Here is a 14,002-nt window from a genome sequence, read left to right on the forward strand (position 1 = left end):
GCTAAGCCATCTGTGCCCTGGGCTGAGGCCACCACCTGGTGCAAGCTTCCTTCCCCTGATGACACTGTGCTTTCATTTCTGCAGCAGTGGAAGTTGATCAAAGCCCTACTCTGCTCTGATCCACAGATGCCGTGCTGCCCCCCTAAGCCCCACATGGACAGGTAGGAGCCCTCAGAGCCAACTTGCTCCTTCCAGGGGAGGTGAAGCAAGTACCTGATGAGGATAGGGGCTGGTGGGAAAGCCCTGCAGACTTGAAGGCTTTGACTCACAGTGCATGCACTGCAGCTGCTTGGCTAAGCCATAACTTAGGGGACCTCTGCCTCTAGGAGAGGGAGGGAACTGAGCTGATGGCTCAGTTAAGCTACAGCCTCTCAGCTGGCACTTGCCAGCCAGGCACCCATTAGTGCCAGCTGTGAGAGTGGGTTTTGTGATCAGAGCACCTGCCCACAGGAACTGGGCTGAGACCCAGCACACTCATTGCAGGGAGTCTGGCAAACTTGCACGAAGAGGTGATGTGGGCATAGCGGTGAAGCAGTCGGCTAGAGGAGAAGTGCTCTGAGTCCCCCTACCAGCTCCCCACAGGTGGGGGGAGGTGTTGCTTTTTGAGGTGACGGGGAGCTGAGGGAACTGGCTGCAAGTGTCCACTTTGTATTAGAACTTGAGGATTCGAGGGGAGAGGTTCTTTCCCCTCCAATGCCCTCCTCCCACCATCTATGCTCCCTTTGAGTTATGCTGCCTCTTCATTCAAGCCTTCATGAAGAGAAACATGGCCCCACACAAATACACAGCTGCCCTGGACTGGCACAACAAACTAAGCAGATTGAAAAGGGAGTGCCAGCCCAATTATTCTGGTTGCTTTGCTACTTTCTCTACTGTGGCAGGAAGCTGCATGGAGGTAATATGCACCTTAACCTTTTCTAACCTGGTTTGCAGGGGCTTAAGATTAGCCAGTGTTCACATTTTGAAGCAGCATGAAGTCCCATGGGGCAACTTCAAGTCTGTGGTAACAAAGTTTTTAGACAGTTATTGTTCAGACGTCATGGAAAATGTAAACCCTGCTCCAAAGAGTTTGCAGCACATAATAATAAGACATGCATGTTCCTTTCAGTACAGTCTTTAATTGTATGATTGTTTTATAAAATATCAAGTTGTATACCCATTTCCTACTCCTTGTAAAGCAAATAATGGATAAATTAGGGCTCTGCTGGTGAGCCACACATAAAGGAGCACTCAGCAGTGAAAAATGCTACATAGTGGGCACATCTATATCTGGTACTAATGTGCTTTAAGCTTACTGCACAGTCAAATAAGGTGCAGTAAGCTTTGCCTGGGAGCATGTCTACATGTGTGCCCATCAGGAGCAAATTTGCTCCTGACAGAAGCAGTTTGGTGTAGGTCTACTCCTGCCCTGCTCTGCCCTGCTACAACAGCCAGGGGAAACTCAAGACTCCCCCAGGTGCCAGCTCTGGGCTGGCAAAGGGTATGGGGGTCAGACCTTGGCTTCCAGACAAGGGTAGGGGTTTGTTGTGGGAAGCTGTCTTGCCTCCAAGGCAGCTACCTCCCAGCCCTGCCTCCCAATTGGCAAGGGTAGGGGCAGCCTTGGCAGAAGTGGGTGCTGTCAAAGCCACCCAGGGAGCCTTAACAGTGGCTGCAGCTGGACAGTTATAATGCTTCTAACACAGGCATCTCTAACGGGGGACTTAGGGTCAGGGCCATGTTGTCATATGGAATAAATTGGCCATGGAAGCCAGCTATGTGTGCACAGAATTGTTGGTCAGATTGCAAAGTCCTTTGGGTTTTCTCAGGAGGGAAGGTCCCAACAATGGGCACCTGAAAGGCTTTATGCTCAAAGGACAGAACCAAATTACTAGGGGGCACTAGTACCAGTGAAAACTGCTGAAGCTCTGCTGGATAGGGATGATCCTACCTGAGGTGGTAGATTGGAGTAGATGACCTCCAGAGGTCCCTCCAAACCCTACTTGTCTACGATTCTGTGATTCTCCAGCTGGAGACTACAAATGAAGGATGTCCACACCACCAAGATTTCTGTTAAACAAGCTATTTCTTGACCTTTTAACTACACTGGAACTAAGCAGGGAGACCTGGAGGCTAAAGTGTAATCTCCCCCTCAACCTGGTACCCACACACTTGGGCAAGGAGGGAGCAAACTCATCGTCCCTCTCTGTGGAGGGAGAGAGCTCTGCCTCAACAGCTGTCTCCACCTTAAATCCAGCAAGGACGCTGTAATCTCCCATAATCTCTTATTCAGATGGCCACGGCAGCTGGTGGCTCTTTTCAGACCTCCCCCACACTTTATACAAGCTGTGATGTCACTGGCAGGGATGTGCCATGTACAGAAGGGGATTAAGGTCCTCTATAAACCTGCCCGATCTGGGAACCACTTGAGCCTGTTCATGTAGCACAGAGGCACACGCACCAAGCAGCTTTCCCTTGCTTGACATCTCTGGAATGGCACAGAACAACCCCTGGCCTTGGTCACAGCCATAAGATCGAGCTTGCAGCTGGGTGAGTGATCTGGCAGCAAGGGCACAAGGAGAGGTGGGAAATGCCACAGTGGTGTTTTCTAGAGCTGGCACCTCCTCCCATGGAAGTCCATGGACATTTGGCCCCAGACTGTCAGCACCATTGGAATTTGCTCTTTCTGGCTCAGAGCCAGTTCCCATCAAAATGAATAGGAGCCTTGTCTTTAACTGTAGTGGTTTGTCTCACCTCTGTGAGGTCTCACTGAGGTTAAGTGCATCAGAGCTGTGGGCTTTGGGGCTCGGTTTCAGGCCTCCACATGTCTTATCTCCTGTACATTGGCCAGTTCTACCTGTCCCCATTTGGGAATGGGCCTGCACTAGCAAACCAGGGGCTACTGGTAAGTAGGGGAGAGGACTGTTATATTATTTGTGCCCTATCTGTCCCTGAAGGACCACAGTGCCCTCTAGAGACACCAGTGCCTGGGCCAGATGTTCTAAGGCAGTGGGGGCCAACTTTTCCAGATTAAGCCCCAGGCCCTCCTTGAGTGCCACTCTGATTTCCTTCCCTTGAATGATCTGCTGCTCGGCCTTCTTTTCCCTGGTATGTGCTTCCTGTCCAGTCTGCTGCTCTGCTTTCTGTTCCCTGTGCTATCTGTTGCTTTGCTGCCTGCCTCCCCCATGGTTTGCTGTGTGCCATACACAGAGTGCCTGTGCCACTTATGGCACCCATGCTGCAGATTGTCTACCTCCGTTCTAAGAGGTTCCCATCACTGGCATTTTTTTCTCCAGCAGTTCCATATCCTCAGCCCTGCCAGTTTCAGGTGGCAGATGCCAGCTGGCAGGCAAACAGATGGGCTGGACTTGAAACAGACAGAACAGACCCTTTCCTATTAGAAAAGAGGCAGAAGGACTGGAACTTTTCACACTGTGAGACTGAGGAGCATTATGAGATATACCATGGCCTGAGCCAGAGGAGGTGGTAAGAGGAGGCCTCTTAACCATCATGGCATCCAGTCCCTCCAGGAGTTAATTTGGGATAAGGCTGAGGGTTCACTGAGGTTAATGTTATCCCCTTGGGCACTGAGGGAAAGTGGGGGGGTCCATATATTTAATTGCTGGCACCAAAGCATTCATTTAGCTGTCAGTCTGGAAAATGCCAGCCATTGAAGAGTTAACTTTTGGTACAATATGTGAGGTGTTTGCCATTAAGCAGAAGTATACTTCAGGTTCCCTCACTTTATGTGGGTTCTGTATGTGCAATTTGCTCTTACGCAATTTTTATACCAAAAATTTATTATATGCGAGGTAAATTTACTTTCATGTGATTGGTGTGGTGGAAGTCTGCAGTCAGCTGCTTTGTGTGGTGCATTGTGGGAGTGACGTACACCAAAATATGGTCTCCTGTGTGGATCTGTGCTCCTCAGTCATTTGTGACATGTGTTTCTGTAGTTGCCATCCCCATTATGGCTTCTAAGCATCCCACTAGCTTCTCTCCTACCCCTCTGCCTGGTCCATCAATGAAGTGCAGGTGAACCCTGTGCTTGAGTGCACTGTCTGCTCTTGGTGAGTACCAAACTGGTCTTGTAAAAGTGGTAACAATGGGTCCCGGGGCCTGTACAGTCGAGGTCTTGGAACGTATCCCTGTTTGTTACTTTGTAAAGTGCGTTCCCTCTATGTGAATTCAAGTTATGCACCGTTTTCCAGGAATGCATGTACCGCATAAATCAAGGGAAACCTGTATTTGTATATATGTATGTATGCTTGTCCTTTTCTCTAGTGCCTAAAGAGCCCCCGCTAACACATTAACTGCTCCAGACCCATTCATTGAGGGGATGGACCTCAGGGACTACACACGTGAGCCCTCGCTTGTACATGTCAGTGTATAGATGATCACTGCTGTATTTCTGCACTGACATGGGCAGAAGCAGATCTGTTCAGAGATAGGTGGATTGGATGGATTTTTCAACCGTGCCCAGTCTGGACCTGACTTCAGCTCTCTCCTAACAACAATTAGCCAACCCCAAGAGCTGTAGAGAACCTCACCCATTCTACAGGAAGTACTTATCAACCTGTCTGCCTGTCGTACTCACATATAGCCATTACAGTTTTACTTAAGCATCTCCCACGTACAGGAGGGTCATGCTATGGATGGGGAATGGAGGCGTCAACAGAGTCAGGGTCTTGTCCAAAGTCACAGAAAATCTGTGGGAGAGCAGAGACGCTCCTCTCACTGATGTAATTGCTGTGGAAGTAATGGAGATTTCCACAGGTATACATGAGAGGAAGCTGCATGCATGTGGTGTGCATCTTAACACTTTCTAACCAAGTTCTCAGGGGTTTAAGCTTAGCCAGTGTTCACCTTGTGAAGCAGGGTGAAGTCCCATAGGGCAAGTCTGTTGTAACAAAGTTTCTGGACAGTTATTGAACATCCTTGCGGTCCAGCTACCTTACAGAAATACAAACCCAGTCTGGCTGATCAGCAAAGTCAGAAAACCAAGAGGAGGAAACCAAGGCTGCTGGCATTTGCTGGTATGCCTGGCCAGGTAGTTCAGACTGAAGCTTCTAGCTCGTCCACCCCCCCTGCCTGTGCACACAGTAAGATGAATGGAGGGTGTTAGTTCAGTTGCCAGCAAGCCATGCAAGTGCCCTGAGGCACTAGAACAAGAAACCTATTGGCTGTTGCCAGTAGTAAACATGGAGAGCTCCTCCCTGGTTGGTGCTGGGGGCTTCCCATACCCACCGAGCTCTGATTTTCACCCAAGAACAAGTGGATGTAGAACATAACTGGATTGAGAAGGTGTCATTTTCCACCCATAAGCACTGGTATGAATGGTGACATGTAGCACAAGGCACTGGATGATGCCTACTACTGTCAGTGGGAGCTGAGGGGTGCTCAGCAACTCCCAGGATTGTGCACAGGACATTAGCAAACATTTGGTTTTCAATAACATGAGCTTCCTGCTGCAAACTCACTAGAGCCCAGAAATGCAGGTCATGATGCCTTTGTGCCCTGACAGTGATGTCAGGTCAAGGGCTGGCTACCCGTGCAGCGTCTGAGTTTCTCAACAGTGTTTGGTTCCACCTGCTGTCACTCACCATTGACCTCACTGGAGGTAGAATCAGGCCTATATCATTACTGTTTTCATTCTGTGGATGAAGTCACAACAGGCCTAATTTATACCTGCTGGACAGCTGCTGAGTTCAAGAATGCTAGCTCTAGCACTGAACTGGCTTCTTGCTGCTATAGTAACTTTGTCCAGTCCAAGCTGTTTATACAAACCATGGTGTCTGGAGGATTGAGGGCCAATCTCTGTGTGCCTGTGTGTGTGCATGCAGCAGCGGAGTTGGGGGTGCAGCAGTGCAGTTGCACTCCTCTTTGATTCCTGCTCCATCCAAACGTTAAAACCAACTGCCTGGAAAGGGCAGCACATTTCTATTCAGGAGTACTGAGGGTGGTCAATTGACTTTATAGTTCATTATCATCTACTTGATTCCTGATACTCTCTCTTCATTCCCTAGGTGTTAGTGAAAATCCCTCCTTTTTAATATCCCTTGATATTCTACTATTCAAACTATCTTATTTCCTGCAATTTTGATGTCTGTTAGTCATTCCTGGTAATGTCTCTCTTCTGTTTCACAAACTGCTTTATTAGCTCTAGCTAAAAATCTTAGTTTAGGTGTGGTAATATTAATTCAGGTGTACAAATGACTGACTGAAGCACTGGAGAGATTATCAAGACACTCTAGATTTTGTTTTGCAAATCTGCATGAGAGATGTACACTTAACAGTAATGACTTCAGGGCTAATGGAACAGAATCTTTTTATTATTTTGACTATCTTTTGCCTAGTTTCTTGTGTTTTTAAATTAAATACATTTTCCAGCAAATTAGTGAACATTCCAATAAAGTTATATTTATTTTTGCTTTGATCTTAAACTGTATAATATATTGCGAGGCCCCTAGCATATTAGTAAGGCTCCTAGTTTCTCTTTAACAGGAGAAAAAAATTGTATTGTGTTATGTGTGAAGATGTGCCACACCAGCTGCATGCTGTTTTTCAAGATCCTAGACCTGCCCATGTGCATGGTGAATGCACACGCGCGTGTGCATGTGTGTGTGTGTATGTGTCAGCAGCAGTATCGTGCAAAAAACCAACTCTAACAGTGAAAGTCAACAAGCCCTGGTGGGGGCTGTTTTTCCATGGTAGAGAAAGGTAGTCCAGCCTAGTTGCTCTTCTCCTTCTGTATTCACCTTAGGTTGGGCCGTACAGGCCTTCCTTATTCTAGAGCAGACACTCCCGTACTGTGGTTCATGGTGCAATTGCTGGTGGACCGTTGTGAGAGCAGGTGGTAGGTCTTTCCTGCTTGACTCCAGCTGTTCCTGAGTGTCCAGGCTTTTCACAGGCAAGAGGAGTCCTTGGGGGCTAGAAAAGCAGCTGGAAAGGAGGGACAGCTTGTCTAGCTAATGCAATAGGAGGCTACTGCTTAGAAAGAAGGAGAAGGACCAGATCCGCCAGGGGGAGAGGCAGTGAGGATGGCACATCAAGGGACATAACTGGAAAGTAGGTCTGATAGCTGGCAGCATGGGCCTGAGGACAGGAGTAAAAGAGAAAGGTGGCTGGCTGCTGTAGATTTGGATTCCCCTGACATTTGAGTGTCCTATGCTATGATTGGTGGGAGTTTTCAGTCCAGCCCTGGATATGAACAGCATGGCTCCGTCTGTCCAAGGAGAAATGCTGCAGTAGATTTTGAAGGAGAAAAGCCTGGCAGAGCCAGGATGTGTGAGTGGGGATGGTTGTGAAAGAAGGGGCATTGGCAGAGCTGTGTACTGGGCAGGGACTGGAGGTGTGTTGTACTAAGGTGTAAGGACTGTGTGTATTGGCACATTTGTGAGCGTAAGAGGTGCATGGCAGGATGAGACTGGGGTTCTCTGGCAGAGCGGGGAAGGAACAGGGTTGGCATAGCTAATGCATTGGCAGACCGGTGTGTGCCATGCGGGGGAGGAAGTGCAAGGACATCTTTTGGCCAGGACTGAGGGACATTAACACAGTGGCACTGGGCCTGGGGCTGAATCAGCAAGGAATGCTGCAGATCAGGGTGGGAGGGAATCAAGAGAGCTCATGTACCAGCATAACAGAGCTGGATGGCAAGGAGGGACCATCTGCAAAGCCCCTTGCAGACTACAGGGGCAAAGGGGACCCTGCTCCTATCTCTGACGCCTGCAGTAGGGGAAGGGAGAGCAGCTTTGGCCCATTGCACAGGAGAGCAAAGAAGGAGTCAGCCCATCTGAATCTCCCTGCCGCTGCTCCTTCCTGCTGGGATTATGAAATGTCTCCTCAGGATGAGGTAAAGAGCAGATGGCCCAGGCTCCACTCTCCAGCATATGTTTACCACAGGGGCTGATGCTGCTGGCATCTATCATTGCAATGGAGTTGGAGGGAGGCAGGGAGAGAAGACTGGGCTGAATCTACCACGAGACTTTGGAAAAGGCAGTTGCCTACATCCAGGCCCAGCTGTTCTGGGGCTTTGTGGAGCAAGTGGGTATGGGGCAATCAAACCTCATTTTCCCGCCATGCCCCAGAACCTGAGGGGCTTGCTCCCAGGTTCCCACTCAAAAACTGCCTGAACAGAGCGAACCTCGGTGACTTCCCCAGGCCGTGATGCCTGGGCCCCCGGGTGCAGACAGCATCGCCTCCTGGTTCAGGTCCGCTTCACTGGCAGCGACTGTATCTAGATGGCTTCTGAGGAATATGTCAGTCCAAACAAACACAAATAATCATTTACCTTCCCAGTTATAAAATCGAATGAAAACCACTGCACAGGAAAGAAAAGCCCTGCTTCCAGTATTCCCACTCCCTGCGGAGTTGCGTTCACTAAGCAACTCATGCATTTCCTTTAAAACAGCGCAAAGGATCCAGCGTGCAGGGCAAGAGTTGGTGGGCCTTTCAGGTCGATCAGGGCGCAGCTTGAGTTACCTTCGCAGTGAGCCTGAAACATCTTGGGATCAGGCCCCTTTTGTTTGGGTACCCCAATTTACCGTGTGATTGACTGGGGGAGAAAAATCTTGTGGGTGTTCTTTCTTTTTTGGGTGGGGGGGGGATTGGGCCATAAACTCCATCAACTCAAATACTGAAATATTTTCAGGTAATATTGCTGTGTAGCCCCTCATGGGACTGGTACTTCAGATGCCTCCTGCTCTCTCTCTAGTGTTAGCTTCGAGGTCATACTATAATGGCCGCGATGCAGCGTGGGATTCCTACGTGTCCCAGGAATCGCATGATGGGAGTCCCTGGCCCTGGTGCATTGTGGGAGATGCAGACAGGCCAGGGAGCGTGCCCCACTGAGGCACATGAAGAACCTGAGCTGTATTATCCATGAGGCCCTGTCATCTCATTTCCGAATCCAAACAGTTCGGCACTCAGGTGTTTGGCTTCCTGACAAGAGACGGAGCATTTTCAGAGAAAGCAGACACTTTTCATGAACAGCCTTGTTTGCTCCAACCCCCAATTTTCCATTTAAGAAAAAATAATTGGGAAATTTGGGGCTGGTCCAACGTGTCATTCTGGAAAACCTGGCTGATGCTTCTGCATTAGGAAAATGTCACCACCTGGGTCCATGGCACGGCCTCTGCTGCTCCACTGCCCCTTCCAGCCTTCGCGTTTGGCAAGCACAATTCCCTCGGTGCTCAAGTGACAGCGGTCTTTCAAAAACATGGCAAATCTAGTGTAGCCCTGATGTTTTGAGCCGCCACAGCGTGTAACTTAGTAACAACCAGGGCCTGCTAACCCCACGGATATTGGCTCGCCAGGTTGAATAGCTGTGCTGGTTTCTGCAGTGCAGGAAACGTGCGCTGAGCAGATTGCTACAACTGAGCTTTGTGGTGCTTGAAAAACTCCCCTCTGTCCAGAGAAGGCGAATGCCTTCCCACCCCTACTTACTCCCCCCTCGACTTACTCCCCCCTCACAGGAGCCTTCCCCTCATGGACTGTGCGATCCCAAGGGGAAGGGCAGTGGAAACACACCATGGAAATTCCCCGAGTTGCATGGCAGCTGTTTTGTTTTATTTATAATAGGAGGTCAGCAGGATTGTGTTGGACTCGCTTGCTGTTTACATTCCCCAGCTCAGAGCTGTGAGCAGAGGCCAGGCTGGCAGGAGCCAGCAGGACAGCAAAGCTTCTCATGTACTCCCAGGATAGCATCAGAGTTAACCTCTTCTAGGTCATGGCAGTCACTGGTTGCAGTGCTCCTGAGCTTGGCGTGGGAGAGGTAGGGGTCACAGCATGCAGACTTCCTCTCAAGTTGGGATGTCTGGGCTGCATGGTCCTTACTTGGTTTATTAGAAGTATTTGAGCCGCACCTTCAGACCTGAACCCAGATCTGGTGCTAAGATCCTATGGGAATAAAGGTCCCTCTCATCATTTCTGTGACAGTAGCTGTCAGAGATGGGCATGCAGCAAGTGAAGAGAAGGGTCTGGGCAGTGGTGTTCAGTTGCTAGTCTTGACATTTACTCACTAGGTGAATCATTAAGGGGGTGTTTTAAAGGTGTTTTAGGTGCCTACTGCTGCCCACAGGTGCCGGGGGGAGTGCTTGGGTGCCTAACTCCTATTTGCATGCAGGCAAAATCCAGAATCCTACTAGGCCTTCATCTGTCTATAACTATATGGGCCTCACCATCTGTGGCTCACAGTCTACCTCCTGTGGGATGGGAGCAAGGACAGTTGTGTGCCACCTCCCAGGGAACTTCCTGTATGAGACTCCCAAGTGGGCCAGATGCATGGAAGAGTAGAAATGAGAGCAGCATTTGGTCACTGGAATTTGGGTCAGTGAAGCCAAGCAGGAGCCTAGGAAGTGCTGCAAAACATGCGGCCCAGCAACTGTGGAGCTGACCCCTATCCCTGGCAGGCCTCATTCTGGAAAGGGAGGAGCAGCTTCTGTAAGGAGTGCAGTACTCCGGGAGGCTGACCCCAGATACCAGCAGCCTCACCAGCTGCTGCCTGGCTTCCCACGTTGCTCTCCCAGGGGTTATTGGGAAGACTAAGGTGTGGTGACGCAGCAGCACCTCTCACTGTGTAGTATCATGGGATCCTCTGAGTCAGGTTTTGGATCAGAGACAGCCAGGCAGGGGCTGGTGGCCATTCTCCCTGTGGCCTCAGCCAAGGGGGACCCCCCCTGGGCTGGTGCTGCTAAAATCTCAGTGACTTTTGATGCCATTGCTCAGACAGTTCAGATCTCAAGCATAAGGGACCCAGGCAGCATAAGCTGAACAGCTGCAGGCTCATTCCTGTCAGATCCTAGAAGAGTAGGATGGACCCCTCTACATCCACCCTCAGAGACTTATGGCACAGGCTACTGCAAGGCTCAATATTTTCCCTGCTCCATGTAGAGGAAAGCCTTCAAGGAGTTTATGAGTCACCATAGGGTACAAATGGTACCCATCCCTCTATCTCCTCCTCCACCACTGCATTATCCATGGGCACCAAGATGCCCCATTAAGCAAATCAAGATTGAACCACACCTGGCTAACATGGTTAAGACATGCCTGCTTCTGTAACCAACAGCACACCTGACCACCTCAGGCTCCCCAGCCTTACTGTCCAGATACCATCTTAAAGCTGGGTCGACTGGTGGCACCATTCAGCAGTCATGCTTCTAGAGCCAGTCTGCCGTCACATCCCAAGATCCCTGTAACCTGGATGAAATGATTGTGTAAATGAAGAGCATCCTTCTCCTAAGTAAGCTAAGAAGTGGTGCAGGCTGGGTGTGGCCAGTGCTTTGAGGAACTTAACTAAACTTTCACTGGGCTTTCAGCTGATGATACCAGACCACAAATCATCCCACTGATGCAGTGCCTAGGGCTCCTGCTACCACCACTCACCACATCAGGGTGCATAAGTTGCTGTGGGGTGAGGAACAGTATCTACACTGAAAAGACAGAGGCTCTCAGAAAAGGGACCATTTCCCATCCCTTCAGGATGAGTTGCCGCATCATTCTCTTCCTGGGCTTGCACTTAACCCTCCCCTGTAAGCAGCAGTTGGGACAGCATCTCCTAAGGAATAAAGGCCAACACAGCAAACATGCCCATGTGATGCCAATTGCCTGGGTTCTCTCCCCACCCCTGAGCTAGGGATTCAAAGGAGTGGTGCTAACTTGCAGCCTTTGGAAAGGATGGTATGGTGCTGCCCCTGAGCGTGAGGCAGCTGTGCTTTATTGCACCGAAAGAAACTCCGGCTCGGACTCAGTACGAGGGAGAAGCAGGTGGAGCTGGCATCATTAGTGGATAGGACCAGATGGAATCCCAACCAGTCTGAAACCTCTTCCATAAAGAGCATCTAGGCAACAAAGTCCCTAAAAACACTGGCAGAAGCAACTGGCAGCCAAAGGAAGATGAAGAGGGAAGGAAAGATCCTTAGGGTCAGAAATTGTTTCAACTATGTGTGGTGCTTAGGTACTGCAGTTGAAGTTGCCTTGGAAATGCCTGAGACAGGTAGGAAAGGGTAGATTAGACCAGGAGTGCTCAACCTCTGTCCAGTAGGCCAAATCCAGCCTGCAGAACCATGGTAAACAGCCCGTGGGGATTCCCACAGGTCAGAAGATTTGGTGGCAGGGGAGTGGTGAAACCTCCATGCAGCTGGATCCAGCCCCACCTGGGCCGCTGCTGCAAAGTGGGATGAGGGCCAGGCCCAGACCCTGCCCATCTGGATCAGGCTGAGCTGCTGCCTGCCACACTGCAACCCACCCTACCTGTCCAGATCAGAACTGGGATGCTCCACCTCTGTCCTCCATCTTCTGATTGGGGCCACTCTGCCTCATGTCTGGATCATGGCAACCCACTCCCCATGCTACAGGCACAGCTTCCAGGCAGATGGATCAGGGTCAGGCTGCATACCCCTCCATGGCCAGATAGGGCCCCTGCTGTACTGGCCCCATGTACTGGATCAAGCCTGCTGGCCAGATTTATCCCACAGATGGTTTTGATACTGCCCATCTAGCCCATGGGGCAAAAGGTTGGGCAACTCTGGATTAGACAGACTAGATGAGGTGCAAAGGGCTATGTTTTCTGATAGCACAAATCCAACAGTCAGGGGTTTGGGACCCCAGGTATAGACAGCGTGAAAGAGGGTGGGAAGGGCTGCCTCATGGCTATGAGTGGATATTTTTGCTCTGCGCCGGTCACCCACTCCATGTGTGTGTGGGTGTGTGTATTCATATGTGCACTGGTGACAAATTGGGATCTGAACCTGGATTCAAATGCCCTCTCCTATGTAAAGAGTTCAGTTCTCTGTGTGTTGTGGGGTTTGGTTCAAACCCATCTCTCTAGACCAGCCTCAGCAACAAGGAACTAGTGCTGGGAAAGAGCCTTTTCATCTAGTTGCCATCTGGGAAGAGGTTCCATCCCTGCAGTGTATTGTCCATCTTGGCTTGCTCGTATGTAAGCAGTACAGGTGATAGAGCTTCACCGTCACTGTTTCACAGTCTCTGATTTCGTCTGATAGTGCATGTGTGTCACGCAAGTGTGCATATGCCATGGGAGTGTATGTGTATATGTACCAGTACTCTCTGTGTAGGGGGCAGGGGAGGAAGAGCTTTGTATGTAACCTTTTGCCTCTGTTCTCAGTGCATGCATGTGTGTCTTTAGATGTGTCTCTGCTATGAAAGCATATGTCAGTTCATGCCCAGAGAGATTATGTATGTGTGTGTTTGTGAGTCTGTATGTTCCTAAATCATGTTTGTGTTTCTGTCTGTGAGGTGTTTATGTGTGTGTATGCACATATGTGTGTGCATGCAGAGCATGTGCATGTGTGTCGTGGCTAGGATCACTGCAGACTCATGGGCTTCTTTCAGCTCCCTGCATCTCTGATGGTGATGGCTGGAGAGCCATGAGTACAGGGTGGCAGGGAGCCAGTGCAGCATTCACTCTCTTCCAACACTGCAGTGCTCTGCAGCAGCAGCAGGGCAAGCCCTTGCCATTCCAGACTGAGCATGTGCCCCTCTGGTTGCCTGTGCTCACCCTGGGCAGCAAGGAACAGGGACTGTTCACCTCACACGCCTGTGGATCCTAGCAGAAGGAACTGAGAGCTGCATTCAAATGCCCTGTACCAGTGGATGCCAGGGTAGGATGGACCCTGCAATATGAGTGGGCAGTGGCACTGAGATAGTAGGTCTCATGCTCAGAGCACTGAACCAGACAGTTGACCCTTCCACACAGCTCTGTCAGTGCACCCCAATTCTGAGTTACTGCCCAGTCCCTCTTTCACTGGCTGGGTTCTGTCACCTCCCAGCTTTGCCAAAGTCTCTGTCCAGCTGTGCAGCACCCCAAACACTTCCAGCCCCCATCCTCCATTCAGCCTGGCCAATGCTCACGTACTTCTCCAGCTCTGGCCTCCCCCACCTTTGCTGACCCCAAGTTCCCCTCCTAGCTTAGTCCCAGAGGTCTGGGCACATGTTTCTGCCTTGTGTCCTGCTGTTGCTGGTTACGACAGCCTCTGAGCAAGGGAACATGCCCCCTCTCCTCTTCCCT

General features: G+C 50.3%; 1 protein-coding gene across 1 annotated transcript in view; it reads left to right on the plus strand.

The window, feature by feature from the left end:
- The window catches only part of DTX1 (deltex E3 ubiquitin ligase 1), an 88,421-nt gene that overhangs the window by 60,878 nt on the left and 13,541 nt on the right, over positions 1-14,002 (plus strand). The gene's annotated exons all lie outside the window — the stretch shown is intronic.

The sequence above is a fragment of the Crocodylus siamensis genome, chromosome 9 (genome assembly GCF_052110815.1).
Source record: "Crocodylus siamensis isolate JL-2025a chromosome 9, ASM5211081v1, whole genome shotgun sequence".
In the NCBI taxonomy this organism is placed as follows: domain Eukaryota; kingdom Metazoa; phylum Chordata; order Crocodylia; family Crocodylidae; genus Crocodylus; species Crocodylus siamensis.